Here is a 7210-nt window from a genome sequence, read left to right as displayed (position 1 = left end):
ACACAGCAACCTCCAAACTCTTGGGCTTAAGCAAGTCTCTTACCTCAGCCTCCCAAGTAGCTGGGTTTTTTTCCCTTGTTTTTTGTTGTTGAGACAGAGTTCTTCTACCCTATGCCCAGAGCAGAGAGTGCAATGGTGTTGTAGCTCACTGCAACCTCAGACTCAGGCTGTGGGCATTCTAAAGGTCATTTTAAATGATTATAGCACTAGTTAGGTATGAAAAAAAGATATTTCTAAAAGGTTTTCTTGAGACCAAGAAGTAAATCTCCCCTCCCAACTGAGATTTTTTTTTTTTTTTTGAGACAGACTCTCAAGCTGTTACCCTGGGTAGAATGCCATGGCATCAGTAGCTCACAGCAACCTCCAACTCTTGGGCTCAAGAGATCCTCTTGCCTCAGTTCTTTCTATTCTTTGTAGAGACAGGGTCTTGATTTTTGCTCAGGTTGGTCTCAAACCTGTGAGCTCAAGCTATCTGCCCGCCTCAAGCTAAGTCTGCCAGAGTGGTAGGATTACAGGCATGAGACACCTCACCTGGCCCAATTGAGATTTTTTTTTTAAGACAGAGTCTCACTTTTTCCTCCCTCAGTAGAGTGCTGTAGCATCACAGCTCACAGCAACCTCCAACTCTTGGGCTTAAGCAATTGTCTTGCCTCAGCCTTCCAAGTAGCTGGGATTATAGGTGCCCATCACAATGCCTGGCTATTTTTTTGTTGTAGTTGCCATTGTTGTTTGGCAGGCCCAGGGCGGGTTCAAACCTGCCAGCTCTCTAGGAGGTTGGCACCCTACTTGCTGAGCTACAGGCGCTGAGCCCCATTTGAGATACTTTTGAAGACACAAAAGTCAGGTGGAAGATACTAGAAAACTCCTGTTTTCTACTATCTTTCTTTCTAGAAAAAAACTCCTTTTTTTCTACTCAGAGACTAATAGAGTAGTAATTATTTCCCTAGTGACTTTGCAGTTCTCAGAATAAGAGAGCTCCTCACATTAACTCCAAACAAATGACTGGAGTCTCTTTTGCCATCTCACTCTTCCTCTCCTTTCTCTCCCAAACTATCAATATGCTCCCAAGATAGCAACAGGCACAGATCAAGTCAGGAAGGGAGGCAAGTTGGGCCAAGAATGCTTATATGACATTAGGCCTGAGGGCACTTTCAGAGGCCAGGCATCACATGTTTCTTCTCAAACCTCTCCAGGAATTTTATTTCTATTAGGTAAGTAGAGGACCTCCAGCTCTCCTAGGGACAAAGGAGGGTGCCCTGACTTAATGCTGCCTGGAGCAATTGCCACAACTGGGGATGAAGGTGTGCTGCTGCCCTTCTTGGTGCCACCCAACTTGGTGCTGCCCCACCTTGATGCCACCTGGGAGAAGACCCTGGAAATCCACAAAAGAATGAAGGAAATTCCCTGGCCCTAGGTCCAGGCAGCCCAATCATGATAGGTTTGGAAAGCTAATTATCACATCATTAGTTATGCATCAAATTGGTAGATGGTAGTGTTTGAACCAGAAGAGTGCCCAATCTATAGTCAATATAAAACAGGATCCCAGGGGGAGGGAGGGGGATTCGAGGTTTCACTTTTGTGGTTCATCTTACAAGGGTACATGTGAATCTTTCTATGAGTAGAATATGAACGTTTTAACACAATAACTAAGAAAATTACATGAAGGCTATGTTAACCAGTTTGATGGAAGTGTTTCGGATTGTGTGTGAAAACACCACACTGTACCCCAGAGTGCATTAATGTACACAGTTACCATTCAAAAAAAAAAAAAAAAGGAAGAAAGAAAGAAAGAAAATATTTCAAATTGTATATAAAAACAGCACACTGTACCCCATGACTGTATTCATGTACACAGCTATGATTTAATAAAAATAAATAAATAAATAAATAAAAATAGAAAAAAAAATAAAACAGGATCCCAGATCATAACCAGAGCTTCTTATTTTTTTCTAAGATATTTATTATTCTCAACCTAGTATATTTCACATGTACCCATGTACCCTTGTAAGATGCTTTTTTTTTTTTTTGAGACAGAGTCTCAAGCTGTCTACCTGGGTAGAGTGCTGTGGTGTCACAGCTCATAGCAACGTCAAACTCTTGGGCTTAAGTGATTCTCCATTCTCCTTCTTTTTTTTTTTTTTTTTCTCACTTTGTCACCCTTGGTACAGTGCCGAGGCATCACAGCTCACAGCAACCTCCAGCTCTTGGGCTTAGGCGATTCTCTTGCCTCAATCTTCTGAGTAGCTGGGACTACAGGTGCCTGCCACAGCACCCAGCTATTTTTTGTAGCAGTTTGGCTGGGGCTGGGTTTGAACCCACTACCCTCTGTATATGGGGCCAGCGCCCTACTCACTTGAGCCACAGTCACCTCCCAGCTTAAGCAATTCTCTTGCTTCAGCCTCCTGAGTAGCTGGGACTACAGGCACCAGTTGTAATGCCTGGTATTTTTTTGTTGCAGTCATTGTTTTAGCTGGCTAGGGCCGAGTTTAAACCCGCCAGCCTCTGTGTATGTGGCCAGCGCCTTACCCACTGAGCTACAGGTGCCACCCAATAATCAGAGCTTCTTACAACATGGGGCCCATTTGTTATCTATGGCAAATGTATCTTGCTCTTGCTCTATAAACCTATCTTGTCTTCCCTCAATAAACTTCATTTCATGCTTGTCTTGCTTTTAGTGTGTCTGGTTATTCTTCAGCAAAGAACACACCAAGAACCTAGAACAGACTTCCAACCCAGTATGACCATGTACCACTATCACAAATATCTACTACTACAAATGGCACTGAATAAAAGTCCTGGAGAGTCTTTCATAATTGAATTTTTCAGACCCAACCTCAGAAATAATTAATAATTTAGGCCAGGCGCATTAGCTCATGCCTATAATCCTAGCACTCTGGGAGGCCAAGGCAGGTGGATCACCTGAACTCATTAGTTTGAGACCAGGCTGAGCCAGAGCAAAACCTCTGTCTCTAAAAAAAATAGCTGAGTATTGTGGTGGCCACCTGTAGTCACAGCTACTTGGGAGCCTGAGGCAAGAAGATCACTTGAGCCCAAGAGTTTGAGGTTGCTGTGAACTATGACACCACAGCACACTACCACGGGTGATAAAGTAAGACTCTGTCTCAAAAAAAAGGGAGCCTACGCACACACTCCCCTTCTCCCAAATCCATGTTTTTTGACAGGAAAACCTTCCTCTCTCTTTAGTCCCATTGGCAGGGAAACATCACTCAGAACCAACCCACCTTCTATCTGCATGGGCAGGCCTTCCAGGCGATGGCCACTCCTTGTGTAAATCCACTACCACTCCAAAAAGCAATGTCAAAAATTAAAGGCAGTCAGACAATGCCTGTGGCTCAGTGAGTAGGGTGCAGGCCCCATATACTGAGGGTAGTGGGTTCAAACCCAGGCCCAGCCAAACTGCAACAAAAAATAGCTGGGTGTTGAGGGGTGGAGGCAAGATGGCTGACTGCAGCCAGCTTTCCACAGGGGCTCCCGTCCAGAAGGAGAGTTAAAGGACAGAAGTTTAGCAAGTACGCTGATGGTTTGGAGCTGAGCCAAGAGAGGTTGATGAAAGCACATCAATCTTGTTGAGGTGAGCTGCAACCCCAAGAAAACAAACAATAGGTACAAAATCCACCACCAAGCGGACAGGAGTCCCATCCCCCATGAGAATGGTTTGCAGTATACTCTATACAAACAAGTCAGCAGAGTTCAGATCTCCACCTATTTTATCCCATAGGAGAGACCCTCTAAAAACCAGAACCTCGGCTCAGTGCCTGTAGCTCAAGTGACTAAGGTGCCAGCGATATACACCTAAGGTGGCAGGTTTGAATCCCCAGCCCAGGCCCTCCAAACAACAATGATGGCTGCAACCAAAAAATAGCCGGGTGTTGTGGCGGGCACCTGTGGTCCCAGCTACTTGGGAGGCTGAGGCAGGAGACTCACTTGAGCCCAGGAGTTGGAGGTTGCTGTGAGCTGTGATGCCATGGCACTCTCCCTGGGGGACAGCTTGAGGCTCTGTCTCAAAACAAACAAACAAACAAACAAATAAAAACCAGAACCCCTTCCCTAGAGAGGACCCATTAGTGTGCCATGGCACTCTCCTGCCAGGCATAAAACTGTATATATTCTCTACCTGCAATTCTGAACCCTCAGCATTCCCCTCCACTCTCACCCTGAGGTCTTCAAACCTGTCCCCCATGGAGTCCAGATTCTTGGGCATTTTCTTGAGAGGTATGGACAAGGCATGGACTGTTGCAGGTTTGTGCTGATTCTGTGGCATGGGTGTAAAGAGAGGACTGTGGACCTAGAGGGAGAGGCAGTGTCTCATGGCACAGAGCAGCAGTGGCAGTGGTGGAAACAATAGGGCTCATTCCCCTGGGGATATTTTGGAGAGACACTCCCCTCCTCTCTTGGCAACCAGAGAAAGCCAGGCCTCTATTCTGGTGGCAGCCACTGGTGGAACAGATCCGGGATAAAAATGCAGGCCCCATCAGTGGAGGGTATGCCTGAGGCTGTATCTGCCCAGGTGCAGCTCAGCTGGACGGACGCTAGAAGACATGAGTGCAAATATGGCATACTCCCAGGGCAGGGCCAAGTCAGAAGTGTTGCTTTAGTGAGCCTAAGAAGTACCTGGCCCCCAGGGGATCACAGCTGAGATAAAAGCAGGCAGGGAATAGCACCAGCCCAGGGAGAGGCAAGAACTGAGAGCTGTGGGGTGGCACCTGTGGCTCTGTGGGTAGGGCATTGGCCCCATATACTGAGGGTGGCAGGTTCAAACCTGACCACAGCCAAACTGCAACAAAATAATAGCCAGGCATTGTGGTGGGCTCCTGTAGTCCCAGCTACTCGGGAAGCTGAGGCAAGAGAATTGCCTAAGCTCAGGAGTTGGAGGTTGCTATGAGCTGTGACACCACAGCACTCTACCGAGGGTGATAAAATGAAACTCTGTCTCTACAATAAATAAATAAATAAATAACTGAAAGCTATGTGTGAGTATCAGCCCAGAGAAAGGCAGGAACTGAGAGCTGAGTGTGAGTTCTAACCACACTCACCCCAACACAGAGTGCAACAGAGACAGAGACGACAGCTCCGTGAGAATTGGCACAATGGCAGTGGCACAGGGCAGGGCTGAGTTGCAGTTTCTGTGAACTTAAACAGTGCCTGACCCTCAGGCGAATATAGCTGGGACAGAAATGCTAATTCTGCAAGAATATAAGTGGCAGCAATATCAATCTGGGGCAGGGCTGGAACTGAGTGAACTGCTCCAGCGTCCATTAAGCACCAAAGGTTGTCAGGCTTCAGCTCCCGCTGCTGGCTGGTGGCAGAGTGCAGTGGTCTGGCCAAGGAGACATAGATTTCCCTGTAACTCAAGCATGTGCAAACCCCTAGAGCATCTGCTCATTGGAGGGAACTGGGTCACAGCCCTGTGGGGGATTACCACACCCTGATTGGGTGTGCCAGAGGTGTAAAGTGGGGAATGAGGCATCAACCTTCCCAGACTAATTCATTTGCTGGGTGGGTCCTTCTGACTCCACAGAGTACCAGAGCGAGTCATACTCAAGCTGCCAGCAGACCCCTGCTATCTAATTGCTGTAGACCTTTTGAACTCTCCCACTTGAGACTGGTGCTGACTGGGACAATTGATTTGGAACTCTTGACCTGGGCCAATCACCTGAGGACTATCCAAAGTGGTCCCCTGGGTGTGTGGTTGTGGGAAAGTTTGATTTTCCTTTTCCAGTTGTTGCCCATGGGGGGTGGGGTGACTTAGTTGCTGGTATTTCACCACAGCTGAGACTTCAACTCAGAATTACTGATTCTCTAGGATTAGACAGAGACCAGCTGAAAACAAGACAGAGCCACTTAGCCCCACCACACCAAGCAGGTCCCCAGTGTCTCAGGCTGTAGCACTGTATGGGTCCTTTGCAAAGCTCTAGTGGAAAAGGTACAGGCATTAGTCCCAGCTCTTGGACAAAAGGCTGGTTAATCCCTACTCTAGGAGCGCCCAACCCAACTTCACCTTATCTGCTCATCAAGCCAAACGGTGTAAAATAATCATGGGGTGGAATCAGCAGAAAAACTCAAGCAACATGAATAATCAGAGTAGATCAACTCCCCCAGGGAACGACATGGCAGACACACCAGAAGATCCCATTCATAAACAAATGGCTGAGATGTCAGAAATTGAATTCAGAATTTGGATTGTAAATAAGATTAATAGAATGGAGGTAAAGTTGGAATTAGAAATTCAAGGACCAATTCAAAAGTTGTCTCAAGAGGGCAGCACCTGTGGCTCAGTGGGTAGGGCACCGGCCCCATATGTGGAGGGTGGTAGGTTTAAACCCAGCCCCAGCCAAATTGCAACAAACAAACAGGTGTGTGGCAGGCACCTGTAGTTTCAGCCACTCGGGAGGCTGAGGCAAGAGAATTGCCTAAGCCCAAGCATTGGAGGTTGCTGTGACATTATGGCATTCTACCAAGGGCGATAAAGTGAGACACTGTCTCTACAAAAAAAAAAAAAAAAAAAATTTTCTCAAGAATTCAATGATTCAAAGACAAAAATCACCAAAGATTTTGACACATTGAGACAAGGACTTGTAGCCCTCCAAGATCTGAGAAATACAGTAGAATCCCTCAGTAACAGAATGGAGCAGAAAAGATTTCTGACATTGAAGACAAAGCTTTTGAATGCTCCTGAGCACTCAAAGAGGAAGAGAAGTGGAGAGTAAAAATGGATCATTCTCTCAGAGAGCTCTGGGATAATTCAAAGAAAACTAATATTTACCTTATAGGAATTCCTGAAGGTGATGAGGTGGCTTCAAAAGGCCTAGATGCTCTACTCCATGAGATAATCAAGGAGAACTTCCCAGACATGCCAAGAGATTCTAAAATTCAGATAGCAGTTTCAGAACCCCAGCATGACTCAACCCAAATAAGGCATCTCCTAGAAACATTGTAATTAACTTCCCCAAAGTTAATATGAAGGAGAAAATTCTGCAAGCAGCCAGATGTAAGAAAACCATAACCTACAAGGGGAAGAATATTAGAATGACTGCAGATCTCTCTACTGAAACTTTGCAAGCTAGAAGAGGATGGTCATCGACTTTTAAACTCCTAAAACAAAATTATTTTCAATCCAGGATCCTGTATCCAGCTAAACCGAGTTTTATATATGATTGAGAAATGAAATACTTTTTTTTTTTTTTTTTTT

The sequence above is a fragment of the Otolemur garnettii genome, unplaced genomic scaffold (genome assembly GCF_000181295.1).
Source record: "Otolemur garnettii isolate 467f Iridium unplaced genomic scaffold, OtoGar3 scaffold00031, whole genome shotgun sequence".
Lineage (NCBI taxonomy): Eukaryota > Metazoa > Chordata > Mammalia > Primates > Galagidae > Otolemur > Otolemur garnettii.
Note: the sequence above shows the minus strand (reverse complement) of the source record.